This window comes from Pezoporus wallicus, unplaced genomic scaffold (genome assembly GCF_028554395.1).
Source record: "Pezoporus wallicus isolate ANWC-B61680 ecotype Strahan unplaced genomic scaffold, APGP_CSIRO_Pwel_v1 contig_3324, whole genome shotgun sequence".
Lineage (NCBI taxonomy): Eukaryota > Metazoa > Chordata > Aves > Psittaciformes > Psittacidae > Pezoporus > Pezoporus wallicus.
This window is the reverse complement of record NW_026643042.1, coordinates 135,216-151,694: the sequence shown is the minus strand read 5'-3', so window position 1 is coordinate 151,694 and position 16,479 is coordinate 135,216. Positions and strand designations below refer to the sequence as shown.

The following is a 16,479-nucleotide window of genomic DNA, read 5'->3' as shown; positions in this document are numbered from 1 at the left end:
GAAAAGGCACCTGTGGCCAATTCTGAAAGACAGAGAAAATATACTTTTGCATGGCAGATACTTATATGATGAATCTAGTAAATTTCTACTTCAAAACCTGATTTTATGGAACAAAATTTATCAAAGCTAAACTTTATATTATTATCTTAATAATTACTTTGTAGACTCATGAACCCCAGACTTTATGGGGTAGATATTGCATTAGCCGTATTTTAATGTACCACAATGACAACAATTACTTTTAGAAACACTGTTGTAACATGTCCATCACCATGGAGTATTTCAATAATATTAAACCCATACAGAACAGTATCATAAGTAGATGCAGTTATCAAAACAAGCTTCGTTCAAAAGGCTTAGAAATTCTTATTCTTTACCTCTTTTCTACTTAACAACACTTAAGCGTTTAGAACATGTGAACCTTCCTGTGCAATGTGTAAAAACAATATTTTCAATATTATCAATACAGAATTAAGCTGCAGATTTCATGGAAATCTGGAGTACATCTTGAGGCACTCAGAAGGGAAAAGGCTACGCAGGAACAAAATGGCATTTTATTATGCTGATGCAATTAATGTGTAATATTTGTTGTGTTGCTGGCTTATGTAGTTTTGTATTCTCTGTTTAGAAATATCTGATCTTTTTGCAGGTTAACTAGAGATAAGAGTGTTCACAGTTCTAGATCTCTAGGTCAAGATAATTTTAGGTCTTCCAAATCTGAAACATAGAGTATTTAAGTATTGTTGACTTGAGGACATCTTTAAGAATGAGAAAGAACACAAGCTCAGCATGACTAGTAGAAATCCTAAAGCCTAAGTTATTTTCATTTCAGATTTCTGAATTAAGAGGGCAAAAGTACTGTAATTCCCAGAAAAAAAAAGTTGCATGTAGTAACAGTTTAAGAAAAATAATGAAGAAGCATAAGGTGGAACAGCATGTTCTGCTGGGAGTAAAACAACCTTCACCTTCCTTAGGGCAGGCAGATATTGCTCTGTCAGGACTCCAGCTGTACTAAAGCTGGCTGAACATCTAAAGAAAGCAGTTATACTTCTCCTTTGAATAGCCCTGCTACCAGAACTCTGAAGGACAATTAGGACAGAGCTGAGTACCCTTATAAGTTGGGAAAGTGGTCAGGGAAAAATAAAGGAAGAGAATATAAACACTGTCTGATAAGTGTGCACGTCTTACCTTCAATTTTTTGAGAAATGTTGCTGGTTTGTTTCCTTTTGTCAGTCCAGCTGCACACTTACTAAACTTCTGCTAAAGTAGATTCTGAAGAAATATTACTTTGTGTCTCTGCCTCGAGACTTCTGTTATGCCAGGTAAGCTTAGCTTGCTTTGCCCTTATCATTGCCATGTGGAATTTAGAATAGCCTTTGGCTCTGCATATGAAGAGGCTGGAGCCCACTCCTGAAGTGATTTCAACCTACTTTCCCACCAGCTGAGAAAACTGGGAGGCAAAATTTTCTTCTGCTGAGGCTACTTTACTTTTTTCTAACCAGCTTTGGGATTATGTTTCACATATCTTTTAACAAATTAACAAACAGGTTCTATTCAGGTAAACTGGGTATTAAAATTTGGTTACCATATCACTGGTGGTAGGATGCACTGTATTAAACAGGGACTGACCCAGTCCCTGTTCGTGAACTTCTGGGCTAGGCCAAGAGGTACAAAGGTACCAAGGTGCCTAATTCCTGTCCAATTCAATGAGATTTTAGTATTTAATTCCTACAGTCTGTACCTCAGAAATATTTGTACAAAGGAAACAATTTGAAATTTGCTGTCCCAGGCAACTTCATGTCATTTTAGGTACAAAGATGACTTGGCAAGCACACAGAAAAAGACTCCTGACTGACATAAGCAAGGAGGTAAGCATTAAGTATGCAGCTCCTAAATCAGCCACATGTTGCACTGCTGAGCAGAACAACTGCAACAATATTTCTAAAAATTAGACTTTAAATACATACAGTAAATGGCCACAGGATTAAGCCATATATGATTTTTGTCTCAACCATGATAGTATCTTTTGTCTTTCACATCTGTTCTCATTATGGACTCATTTTCTTGTCTATATTTGTATCCATTTCTTAAATCTGAATACTTGACAAATATTTCCACTGGCTTACATCAATAATCAAAGTCTGAAAATAATACTATAAATATAGTTGATTCATTAGGAAAATAAAAAGTATATTTACACTATTTTGCTTCCAATGTAATTTTACATTACTTTGCAAATTATGCTAATATTTGGTTATATAATCTCAGCAACTTTTACAAAGTGAGGAGTATCAGTGAAAAACATATTATATCCACTTTTAAATTTAGATGCTATTTATATCTGATATACATTCTTTCCAGTCATGATGGGACTGATGTAAGACCATCACTTCAGTCAGATATCTCCCTCTCTCAGACATTTCTTTGCTTTCTGTTGCCGAAGTCTACTTCTAACTGTCCATAAAAGGTCTTCCTAGAAGACTAATATGTTGCATCGGGTCCTTAGCATGTCTCTCTTTATTCATGCTGAGATCATATCTACTGATTTTCTAGCTCTTCTCCAGGTTCTGTGCTGCAGTCCCTTCCCTTCTGAAGTTTGTTTTCATAGATGACCATTACTTTCTTATATTTAATTCCTCTTAAGTGCTGTAATTTCCCAAATGTTTTTAATTCCATAAGCTGTTTCCTGTGATCTTCTCCAGACTACTTCTCAGCATGGTTTTCAGTTTTCTCTGGGGCTATATTTTTTTTATCCACCTCTTCCTTTTCTCTCTCTTCCCTCAGCATACAACAGCACTGGCCTCCTTCAGCCATAGCTCATTTGTCTGTTTAGCATCTGTTTGTCATTCATACCCCTTGATGTTATAACACTCATCTTTTTCATATTCTCATCTATAGCCCACTGTGAATAATTGCACAGTGCCTTAGAGTCACCATAGAGCATTTAGCTCTGTTTATTCTAATAGGATATTTGCCTCCTTATCTTCAATAGTCTTATTCTTCCTTAGGAAGTTTTAATATTGTCATCACTCTTTCAAATTTACTGTTTCCTGCAGCTGATCTTTAATTAGAAAGCTGCAATGAGATGGTGAATTTGCAGAAGCCACACTTGTCCAGCCCGCAGATATAAGAAGCCACTCCTAAACAGAGTTTGTGAGATGCCAAAATGTAGGCCTTTCACTACTTTTATGACAGATAAGGAAGCCCACTGAAAATGTCCTGATTTGTCCAAATACTCAAGACATGTGAATACCACAAACAAGCTGGCATAACTTCACAAAAGAAAAAAAAAACAAAAAAAACCACCAAAACCAAAACAAACACCCCAAAACAACAAAAAACCATGCACTGATACTGTGGAATTAACTTTGGGTACAACAATTGCTAAAATCGGCATGTTGTGGGCATGCTTTTTTATCTATCGCCTCTGTTTCTTTATGCATCTCTGATTAGGTGCAAGCTAAGCAAAGTAAAATTTTTGCACAGTTGCCTCCATCCTGAGGCTATTCTGAGTTTTGTCCATTGCTCTGAAATTATTGCAATCAGTGTTTATTTCTGACAAAACTTGAAGGCCAGAATCATACATCAAGGCCCAGCTGGGACATGTAAAATACACCCATTTTTTATATAAAATAAGAATGCTTGCAACATATGCATCTGAGAGATATGGTGGATACAAAATAGATGAGGAAAGCCCAAGGTAAGAGTGAGATGATAATGGCCAGTGTAATAAGAAGTGCTACTGCACCTCAACTGCTTGGCTATGATTAAATTAATTTAGTAACTGCTACCATGCTAAGAAAAGGAAATAATGGCAGGATGGTAGTTTATTATCTTCTCCCTTCTGTAATTTACTCAGCACAAAAGTATTTATTAGAAACATATTTATCATGTACTCACTTTTGGATGTGCCATATGTTCCTCTACTTATGATGTAATAATTTCTGGATTTTTTTTTTTTTTTTGAAGTGCTGTATAAAAAGACTAAAGCTGAAACTGGAAAAAGTCACTAGATATCAGCGCTGAATGTGAGATCAATTTCATAGGAAGAAATTCATGCCTTTAATGAGAAGTTTGCTCTAATGAAATGAAGGAGATCAAAGCTGATAGAAAGCAAAGCTATGTAATGAAACAGTGATTTAAGAAGCCTGGGACATTCATTTTATTTTCATTGTAAGATAGCTTACTTGCCTTACTGTTTGGTATTGTTTATTCTGGTGTCTGTACATGGTTTTGATTATATTAATTAGATTATTGGTCAAATTCTAAACTGTTGTAAATCAAAATTGCTCTTATGACTCCAGTGAATGACAGTGACTTATACCAGCTGATGATTTTCCCTTCAGTGTCTTACAAATACAGGATAAAGATTTCGCAAAACTTCTAAAAAAGCTTTTTTCTTTGTGAAAATGTTACAATTTATTGCAGTTTTGCAAATGGATAGAATTTCTTGTTTTAAATACTTTAATTAGTTTTATAAAATGAATTGAAATTTAATTAAAGATGAAAAAAAGCACAGTGGAAATTTTTAAAAGGATAAAACCAGCAAGAAACACTCCCAGATTTGAGTGCCATTTTAACAGTAATCTGAACCAACATCTGAAACGTGTTATATAATTTTAAACATATACTAAAAATTATTTTCTTCCAGCTTAGAGCAAGTGCAGACTCAATAGCTGTTCCAAAGCTTTTAGTTATTTTCCCCCTCAATCTCTAGACATAAACAAACAAGAATGTTAATTAAAAATGTTACTTCAGGCAAGACTCTTGTCAAAGTAGTTAAACAGAGTTAAAGTCAATGATCAGAATGTAGGGTAACCTCTAGAGAAAGCATTCATCATGTAAACATGTTGCATTTATTCAGAGAGTGATTCCCCAACAGTTTAACAAATGGCTTAATATATTATTGAAAAATATCACTTTTGCTCTTAATAAGAAAATCAAATATGTGCTCCCTTCTTTTAGTGCATATAATGAACATGTTTCCAAAATGTATTTTTGATACTAAGTATCAGGGCAGGTTTTATTGGTGACTGTTATACCCTTAATTCCTTAAATTTTCCTTGTTTCTCAGAGGCTGTTGTCCATGGCACAGTACACACTTTCCCCACTATAACTACAGTTTTACAAGGGTTTATGAAATTCTCAGTGCAAAAGGGAAAAGGTAAAGTTGATTTCTAAAAGGATGTCAGACTAACTTGTATGCAGGTACAGTTAACATGTTGACAGCTTGGTTGTTCTTTCAAACAAGCAATGTAAATTCAACAGGGTTTGCTTGATCAGGTCTAAAGTGTAGAAACTAAAAGCATTTCTTAGCCTCTGAAGCTGACTACACATGTGTTTGATGTTCCCACTAGAAGGTGACCTAAGCATTTGAGCAGGGATTGCTGTGGTGCTATTACAGCCTGGATGGTCAACAGGTACAAGGTACGTCAGGGTGGCACCTGTTACTAAGTTCAGATATAGTCAACAAGATGTGTTAGACTTTGACCTGGAAAGCATTTATGCATGTCAACAGTCCAAAATGACAGGAACTGGCACCTCTGGAACACAAAAAATCTTCACTGAATATGGAACACTCTATTCTGCCAACCTACTGAGACCCATGACACTGTTTATTGAGATCTTCATGAAATTCAGTAAAATCCCTAGAGAAGTTAATGGCTTTATGGCTACTATATTCCAGTGGCCCTGAAGGGTCTTCAGAGATGCAGAAAAGCTAAGAGGTTTGCAAGGGTACGTGACAGAAACAAGCTCTTCCAGAATCCAAATGGACCCAACAGGATTCATGGGAACACAGGGCCTGAGACACAGCACCATGAGGTTCTTGCTCCACACAGAGGCCATATTGGAAGCAACATATAATCCTGTTTACAAGTGTAAAGCTTCATCTGAAAACTTTTGTCTGTTTTGCTCATATGAAGAAGCAGATCCTGAGTTTGAATAAGCACTAACAGTTTGAAAAAAATTATTGGTAGTTTGTATTTGTTACTATCACATTTTAGGTGTCCTGGCAAACTGTCTGCTATGTCTGAACACAGAGGGGAAAGCTCCTGCAAGAAAGAGTGTGACCAGGTTCTTGATGCTCTAGGTTTGGCTTGGATGATTTTCTTCTGATATACAGTGTTAAAGTTTTGGTGGTTCTGCAGAATTGTCATTAGTTTATCAATCATTATTTTGTCACCTAGTTGAGTATTATGTTACATATTCTCTCACTTTCTATTTTTGCATTATATTTTTAACTTGTAGAAAAAATGTAAATGCCAGCCTGACAAAGTACAATGATGACAAAGTACAAAAGGAGCAACAGTAATGTTTACCATTCAAACAGATTCTCATATATTCTGTAATGTACGTTAATGTAGTCAAGGCAGTCTACTTAATGTTCTAGACAACACTCATTCGGTAAATTGAAACTTTTTTCATGGATTTTCATCTGACAATTTGAGTAATTTTTATTTAGAAAATTATCAGGTTGTGTATCATACTTCATTTCAATGTGTTTGAAATCAAATTAAAAGAATTTCACTTTATTTCACGTTCCAATTTTTGCCTATACATTAATATAAAAATACATTGCTACAGAAAGCTACAAATTATTAGCACCATAAAGCAAACTTCATAATAAAATAAATATGCCCGTATGCTCAGATAACTAAGTGAAATTTAATTATGTTTGTGTATGAATATTTAGGTAGCTATCTTCAAAAAAGAACCTACATGCTACAGTTAGTACCATAATGAGCATTTGTATAGTGTAGCTCAATATGCAACTTCAAATGAACTTGTGTTCTGTAATTTATGCCTTTCTTTTTAAGACAATATGTCCTCATGTTTTTCCAAGAATAGATGTATAACTTAGGGTTTTGGGCACTGATCCAGTTTACACATTTCCTGATCTGGCCTTACATTACTGGAAAACTTATTCCAGGATGAAAGCTCAGTTTGTGTAAGAAATAAAATCAATTCAATTGAACATAGATGACTGTCGCACAAACACATGTATACTGTGTTACACACAAATGTTGACATTTATCACTATCATTTAGAAGCAACCAAATAAACTCCTTCTAGTGAACCTGGTTTCTAGTGGGTGTATTTATGTAACGTTTGCACTGAACTTAGAGCAGGCTGTGCTCTGTATAATGTTTCAAATAGCAGTGCTAAAATGGTGAATTTCTTTCCCACTGAACTAAAATTTTACGTTTCTGGCAATGGTTATGGAAGATAATGTACTTGTTAGCCAAAAAACCCATTCAGAAAATAACCTCACTCCTACTTTGATGTACAAATGTAACAGCAGAGTTCTTTATGAAGGGATATGGCCCATCTTAATTTTATGTGTTATATTCCTTTTTTTTTTTTTTCTTATGTCAAAGACGCTTATCTTAGTGAAAGGCTTCTCCACGGATTATATTTTCCTTCTTTTCTTTCTAGGCTATGCTCAAGATGAATGAACTTTATCTTTTCAGGAAGTTAAATTTTTATTTAAAACGTGAAATCTTGTTGAGTCCCAAGGTTAAGTGCATGGTTTCAATGCTGATATACTTTACATACGGCTCTCCTATTTCTAGCTATATTTAACATTCTTTTATCTTGAAACATTTTGTTTAATTTCTCAGAAATGCCATTTGTTTAAAAAGAAAAAAACCTTTTTGAGAATCAAGTCGCCAGCCAGACTTTTTCCTCTATTTATATGCAGGACACAATCCTGGCAACAATTTAACTCCAGCAAGTTGGAGAAATTCCACCTGGACTAAGTGCCCCACAACCAAACTGGCAGTGTGATCCAGAAGATGGCTCACTATCAGATGGCAACTGAAAGTATATTTCATTTCTTTCTTCATCAAGGGAAATGAAATCAGTTATGAAAAAAATTTATCTCAGGGAGGTGGGCCTACATCAATTCCTACTGAATCTGGCAACAGTATACTTCATTCTAGACTACATACATTTCATTAATATTTTGTTTAAAAAAACACCACTCCCAGACATTTGCCTATTAAAAGTTTCTGATGAAGGGTCAGGACCTATGAGATACAAAATCTAAATCAACAGAAAATATTTCAGTGTTTCATAGTTATTCAGAAGATGCTAAAAATACATTTTGGGGGACCATACTATTTCCAATATCATCAGGAAAGAGCCTGGAGAACCATGAAGCATTTTGAGAGTTACAGTAATGAAAACATGTACAAACTTGACTTTAAGTTTGACTAGAAGCATTTTCATTAACGAAATATTCTGTTAAGAAATCTAGATTGGATCCACAGTGCTCACACCCAAGAAAAAGCAATACCTCCTGTTTTATATATATGCATAGTAATGATATTATATATCAAGATAAGGGTACTTCATCTCTTAAAATTACACAAATGAAACAACTCTTGAAGATACTTACAGTACCTTTACTCTTTAAAAATATACTCTTTAAAAAGCAGAATTGAACGCCATATACTTTTTATGCCCAGGGCGTCACATCCAACCAGTTCTGCTCTTACACTTACACAAGAAGAAAAGGGAAAAGTTTAAGGTTTTGATGAAAAAGTAGGCATCTAATCTGGGCTAACCGGATGCATGTAGCAGCATTCTTCCGCTTGCAGATCCCAGGTGAATAGTCTAGCCACCTCCTAGATAACTTCTGTATCAATTTGGTCAACTTCTCTTACTAAGGTTTTAATTTGCAATTTCTAAGATTATGTAAAGATAGTGCAGAATTATTGTACAAATGTTTACTGGAATAGAGATTCAAAATGGGCTTTCGCATAGAAGAGAATAATCCTAACATTCTGTATTTTACAGCAGAGGCAGCTCTCTCACTTAGACCAATCACTGTAATCTGGATGCAATTGCGTATTTTTTATTTTATTTATTTTTTATAAAAAATTATTTTTAAGGAAACTAGAAGGACTTTATGAATGTTTCTGGGTTTTAATTAGATGATTTTTCATCTAATGAGATGAAAGACATTTTTCTCAAATGATTCTTAATATTGTTCTAAAAAACAGATTTGTCATGAGAAAAGGTAGCTAAAGCAAATTATCTGTTAAAGTGTGCTGCACAGTCCCTTACTTCCTGGAATGTTGCACTGAATTTAAGAGAAATACCCTAGTGTAGAACTACAACTGAGCATGAATAACTGTGTGACTGCCTGCCATTTATCTGTCACGCTCAGCTAAAATCAGTGATCTTTGGGACAATGTATTGCACTACACCCTTACAGAATATCCAAACCGTGAAAAAAGCAGAAAACCTTAAGAGAGCTACAGATTAACAATTTAGATTGATTTGCTGGTATGATTAGGTCTATTACATTCAAGTACCTTAAAACTGAATAATAATAATATTTTTTTTTAAATTACAAATAAAAGACTAACTAGGACTATAATGACATAAAATAATGATGATAGACTACTGTGATGACAGTTCAAAAGGGATCTAATTTATCTCTGAGGTTTAATTATGTGTGGTAATACTTTTAATAATGGTAAACCCATACATTGGAGATTCCTGATTATTATTATACATTGGAATTTACATTAAGAAGAACTGGCTACTCATAGACATTATTATTTAGAAACACTATCTTTTTTTATATAGAGTATACACTACCAGAATTATTTAAAGGAGTGCTAATACTGAGAAATAAGAATTGATTAAATGACAAAAACAATCGCCAAGAAAAATAAGCATTGAAATCTGACTAAAACATTAAATAAAAGAATGAATTGGTACCAGTAATCTGGAGCATCACTTTCTAAGAAACGCATATGGTAGCAAAATCTATTTTAATTTCCTATGGGGATTTTGCCTGGATTATGGTAAGTCACATGACAAGCCACTACTAAGTCCCCTGTTGGGAGCAAAGGACAGAAAGGGCTTTCACTGGGCTTGTTGCCACCTTTCTCAGCAACAAGAAGTCACTAGCCCCTAAACAAGAGTTGCCCTCATCAAGCCAGCCACTCCTTAGGGAGGCTCTGGCTGGCAGCAGTTTCACATATCTCCAGCTTTCCAGTGCCTAGTCTTGGTGACTGCCAGCCTTTGGCATAAACTAAACTGGTCTCCCCACTCATGCCCTCTTTTTACATCTCTTTGTCATTTTTCTGGATCACCTTCCTTTTAAAAGCTACTACATCGCAAAGAGAAGCCATTTAAGACTCCAAGTCATGAAATATTATTCTGATTATGGAGTAATCATATTTTATGTGTCAGAATGGTAAAAGATATTATTGCCTCTGTCAAGAGCAATAAGTGCAAACCTTTTGCATCACGAGTAGGTACAGAGTAGTCAATGGTTAACTGACTTAACAAAAACTACCACTGGGGCCCAGGCAAGAGTCATAATAAAGTATCTGGATGGCCTCTAATTCCTTAAGAGCTACAAGTCTTAGAGCTCCTATGAGAATCAAGGTGTATATATCTTGTAAGCACTCAACTAGTACTATTTTGAATGTCCCACAGATGTCAGCAAAGATTGACCATAAAATCAAAAGATCTTGTCAGTCTGGTGAACAGAGGACAAGAAACAATACTAATTACCCAGAAACTCTGTTTGAGTGATAAATGCAGGAGGAATTGTAGAAAAGATCATTTGTAGTATGAATTTTCCGAACTATTTTTATTTATCTTTGCAGACAAGGGAAGAGTTAAAAATTCAGTGTCACTGCTGTCATGATACTAACGTGTGGACGTAGCCTTCCTCCACCTTCTGAACTCCTAATACAATCACACCATTTCTCAAAATGGCATTTTATCAGTTTCCAAAGAAATCACACAAATGTTGAACTAATGCCTAAGGGTGGGTTCATTGGGGCATTATTCAACATTTTGTATGCTTGCATTGGAACCTGTTCTTCTACTTCCAAGTGCAAACCTAAATCTTTCCTGGCTGGAACAGAAAATCTTGTCTCTGGCCTGGTATTCTATAAGAGGAGTCCTCCATTAATTTTTGTTTTTCAACTACTCTTGGCACAACCATATTTGCTTTTCTTACAGACCTGTACTGGTTTAAGAAGATCTTTTAAGATTTATAGGAGTTCTGCAACAAATTTAACAAAACCACCATGACAGAAGATAAATGAAACAAAGGAAAATTATCGTATGGCTTTGAATTACATCAGAAATAACATACCAAGACCATTTAAAAAAATTGTAGGCTTATAATTTACCTATTTTTATAGTGATCTAGATTTTTTCTGAATTTTAATCACCCCTACCCAATGAGAACACAGTTGAACTACCTATACTTTCCCTCAGAATTATGTCTGACATGCTTATAAATAGTAGATTCACACCTTCTCAAAGGTGCCTCAAAAATGCAGTGCACATTTCTATAAGAAAAAAATTAAAGTAGCTAGCTTAATGCACACTGTTTTATATTTGTAATCCTATCTGGATCATCATTGCTTTGGCTTCAGATGGGAAAATGTATTACATGCAGCATTTTTGTAACTACAAGAAAAGAATAACAGAAAAGCTGTAGGTTGTATTTCCCTGATGTAATTAATAACATACAGAACAATATAAGCAATGTTAACTCCTTTATATAACCTTGCTCTCATGATTGCTTTTTATGTCTTTATTTAAAAACATCAAGATCAATTTCAATATCAATAATAAAACGTAAAAATTAAAGTTAAGAATAAAACCAGACATGCCAGGAGCTAAACCTTTAATGGAAAGAAGGATGAGAAACCAAAATAAAGGCCTGCATATTTGCACAACCACTGTCACCTCTTCCTGGTTAAGGTATTCTTCAAAAGGGAATAGCACACAACTACAGAGTGAGAATTCTCTGAAAATTAATGTTCTATGTCTTATGCAGAAATGTCAATGTAACATATCCCAAATATGTGCATTTCATTGTTTCTGTAATATTATGTTCTGACTCTGAAAAAAACATTATGCTCAAGTGTTTAAGAGACCTTGAATATCTGCAGTTTTTAAGGGTTATTTTTTGAAATCAACCCCAATTTTTTTGTCAGTTTCTTTTTTTTTCTTTTTTCGTTTCTTTAAATGGTGTCCAACCCCCAAGGCAACCTTAATAAAGTCAATGAAATTATACAGGTGGAAAGGACAAAAATGCAGTATCTGGATTTCAAATAGTGGCGAAACTGGTCATGCCATTAAACCCGACACAAGAACCTTTTAATTTAAATGTAATCTCCAAAAGACCAAATTACCAGCAACATATTCTCATTAATTCCTGTAAGGGATACTCAAGCTTTGGACTCTCTATTGTTCTACTTATCCAGAAATGGCTGAGACTTAGTATTAATAAGACATCACTCATTTAAGTGGGCATTCATGACTGGGCGGGGAAAAGATAGGCTCATCCTTTTGAAGTGGTAGCGGGCAAGTAAGGCTGCTGTAATAGGCTGTGATTATTGTCAGTATGAATGCTCCCTCATCTTTCTAAAAATTAAAAGGAGCACTCATTTTCCTGCTTGAGTATTTCTCACACTGGCAAAAAATGAACACTTTGAAATGTAAATGATTTAATCTTTGCAAACCCCTGCTTCAGAAGGAGGTACAGCTTCATTTACAAAATGAAGACATTTTAGGAAATGATTATCATTGTAAAATTGAGGTCAGCAGGGAGCCTGAGTTCAAACTCTTAGAATATCAGCAGTGTAACAAGTTTGATCTTCCTTACTGCATTGCTTGCATTTGCTTCTCTGGGTTCCAGCAGAGAGCCATTGTCAGTCTGAACTTGTTCCCACTCGTTTCCCTTGGTTAAATAAAACAGTTATGCTTATTATTTAGAGTTAGTCAGTCCAATAAAATTTGGGACAAAACTAAAATAAAAAAGGAAGTTTAAACTTATTTTGATTAATTTATACACAATGTAGTTATTCAACTTAGAACATTAAATGGTTGAGAACACTGAAGGCAATTTCTTTATAGTATAGGCGATACCATTGGGTAGTGTTACTATACTGTCCTACCCATGTTTGGGAAGGAGACCACCCATAATGGTGAGAGAATATTTCATTTAAAAATTAAACATTAAGTCCTTAATCTCTCTTCTGCGACTTCTTAACAGAATTACAATTATTGTTGGTGGCAGTCTAGGGGTCTACGGTGTCAGTCAGGCTTATTATGAACTTGTGCACATAATAAATTTGTATTGTAAAACCCAGATGATAACAACTATCATATGACAACAGCCATTGGCATGAACTACAGAGTCTGACTGATATGGACAGCTTCCCTGCACTGCTAGACACTCCTAATGAAAATGATGGAAATCTTTCAGAAATGAGAATCAATCTGTGTGAAACAAATCTCAGAAGTGAGGAGTTTAATGTGTTATTGGTGATCTTGAGATGTAAGTTCATTATCTTTTAATCAATGTTATATGCTATTTTTCAGTGGAGTTACTTATCTCTCTGCAATTCCTGAAAAGTCATTTCTGTATCCCAGCCTGATACCCTGGAAAGTATACCTTAAAATGAGAGCAAAAATCTCAGTTTTCTTACAAGTATCTTTGCTATGCCACTGGAGTTACACCCTTCAGTGTAAACCCACCCTTCAGTTACACACTTCAGCATGGATTAAACTCTACAGTTACTCTGAGCAAGAAATGCACCCATGTATCTACAACATATGAGAAAAAAATATCAAATCAGGCAGTATTCAGTATCTGTCCAATATCTCACCAAAGGATAGGTAAGAATGAAGGGCTGCTTGTAGTCAGGTAACGCAATATAGTTTGAAGCAGGTCTAAAACCTTGGTAGCCAAACTTGCAGGATGCTTGCCCAAAGCAAACTTAAGGATGTTTATCTTTACTAATGATGAAAAGCAAAAAATTAATAATGGTTTTTCATGTTCCGCAAAAAGAGGAGAAAACCCCCATGTTTCTATAAACAACCCCCCACAATTTTTCAAAATTTCCCAAATGCAGAAAAATATGTTAAAATGTTTCAAAAAAAAAAAAGATAAAAAGAGAAAGTCTAAAAAACATCCAACATACAGCAAGTCTCATTGCTTACTGTTTTTTCTGGGTTTAAGCAGGTGTTTTGTTTGTGTTCACTGAAGTGTGAGGCAACTGTTCTCTGAGTAATGAACGACTCCATTATGAGCACCACTCACTCCCCTTCCAAGGCAAGTCTGCAAACTGGGTGATTGCTGCAGCAGAGGAAAGATACATACCCTTCCCTTTGGGCAAGACTTCTCTTTCTCGGTGGAAATAAATACCCAGAAAGTCCTGTAGATGTAAGACAAGTGAGTGTGACCAGAAACAAATGTGAGAAAGAGTCACACAGGTATTGTATTAATACTTGAGGTATTAATGCACATGGTCAAGTGTATCTCGTTGACTCACCTGGTGACTTTATGAGAGTTCTGGAGGACAGGGACCTGAAAGATAGCTGTTTAGTATTGGTATTGTCCTCTTAATGACAGTATTACTCCTTTAGCTATTTAAAGGTGTCTATGAAGTTTTAGATTTGCTGTTTATAACAGAAGCCAGGTTGTGAGAGGGTCTAGAGCTGGATGAACGCAGAAGTAAGAATATGTCTGTTTTGATGAACCAATACTGTAACAGATAACAAAAAGCTATTCCAGGTTGTAAACTCCCTGGGGCGCAGAGTACTCATTCATCTGTAGAAAAACATCAACACACTGCATATTGGGTAGTAAGTAAGGTATCCCTCAGCCTTTCCCTGTCCCATAGCCTGCAGGACTGGGGCCAGAGCACAGTAGGAAGAAAAATTCAGTGCAGTGAAACTTTATTGACCTAGAAGGGAATTCCAGGAAGCTCACAAAGATTCTGAGATCTGAACTTTTAAGCAGGCCGTCACTTTAACCATTAAAGAATTTATTATTATCAACAACTCTGCTCTATTGCCAACTATGCTTAATATTTATTTATATATGAGGTAGCTCTCAGTTATTTTTCTCAGTTGAGAAAGTAAGTCTAACACATCTTAATTAAGTTTCTCAGAATGTTGAAGGGTGAAGTTGAATGAAGTGAAGAGAGAACAAAGGTATGGGCACTAACACTGCATGTGCTATTAAATTCAGGACCACAGGTTGCAATAGTACTGTGTGGATTATGTTTCTTTAGCTCCACATTCTGGGCAACTAATGCAGTATTTTACATAACATTTTTTGGGAAGTTGAAATCAACTCTGTAAATCAACTTCTGAAAGTCGTGAAGTAGGCAGTTTAGCTACTCGCCTAGAGCTCTTCAGGAATAATCTGCTTTGAACTACTTAACAAATACCGTGTTTTGTCATTAACTCATTGTCTCTGAAGTTCCCACAAACTGTTTCCAAGTAATTTTCGTAATATTCTCTTCAGTGACAGATATTTTACACATTAAATCTATTTTTCATGTTAGTCTAATGAACAAGAAGGCTGATGTAATCCACTAAAGGAACATATATTCTAGTTTTCATTCATGCTTCAGAGTATTGTCACAGTGCAGCACAAAGGAATAATCTGATTGTTTCTCATAAAGCAAGAACAAATCATGATTGAAGGATTTCTTCTATTTAAAGCTATGCTCTGCAAAGCCTATTGAACTTGTTCGAGGAGTCATCTTTAATGCGTACACTAACTACATAAAGCTGCTGCACAGTTGCCATTCAAGAGCTTATTTAGTACCAAAAGGCCAATATTGCTGACTTGCAGATTACAAATATCATATTAATTTATTTATATTTAAATCAGGCTAAAAGATTAAGAGTACCTTCAGTAGATCCATTTACAATTAAAATGAGTGCAAGTTTGAATTACTTTTTTATGATCTAGTACAGCTGGGATTTGAAAGAGTTGCCGCCAGAATGATGCAAAGCATTTGCCTTTGACAAAATAATGCAAAATTTGTGTAAGTGGGTGAAAGCGCCTCAGATTATATTACCTTGTAGGTCAGCTGGAAAATACAGTATGTATTCTGATTGTGAGAACACAGAGTGAAAGGAAAAAAAAAAAACCCAGGTGCTGGGTGATTCAGTCTGCAGAGAGAGGGTAGGGGACGATGGCAGTGCAGAGGCCAGATTCCCCCTGTTATCTTTCTGTGGTCAGAGTCTAAAACTAGCAGGGGCGGTTCTCATAGGTTTGACCCCTGGGCAAAGATAACTCTTTCATACCCCCTGTTCCACTTTTCCACTTTGTATCCAAGTCCTCTGCTATAAAATGTAAAACCAGCACATAGAACATACTGCTTTGGAGGTCTGCCACTTGCATTCAGGCAACCATTTGTACTTTTGCAGGCGTAATCAATCTCCTGTTGCTATCAGCAGGGGAGTGGGGCTTTGCTGCTTTATGGCTTAAAAGTAGTTTTGTGCAAATTCTATTTCCCTCCCCCCTCCCTTTAGCTTCACCACTCACAGGATTTCCAGGGACATGGGCTAGAGCTGAGAAAAGAAGCTTGTTTGATTTAAGCACAGAGGGGTTTTTTGTGTGTGTGTTTATATTTTCTCTGCATCTATTAAGGGGCGAGGGGGAGAGACTTCATTTATATGTTAATA

At 35.5% G+C, this 16,479-nt stretch overlaps 1 long non-coding RNA gene across 1 annotated transcript in view; it reads right to left on the bottom strand.

The window, feature by feature from the left end:
• The window catches only part of LOC130592318 (uncharacterized), a 30,663-nt gene extending 14,525 nt beyond the window's left edge, over positions 1 to 16,138 (bottom strand). Inside the window, exon 1 of the long non-coding RNA XR_008970526.1 lies at positions 15,870 to 16,138. This is a non-coding gene — a long non-coding RNA (uncharacterized LOC130592318). The remainder of the gene's footprint in view (positions 1 to 15,869) is intronic.
• Between the last annotated feature and the right edge of the window lie 341 nt (positions 16,139 to 16,479).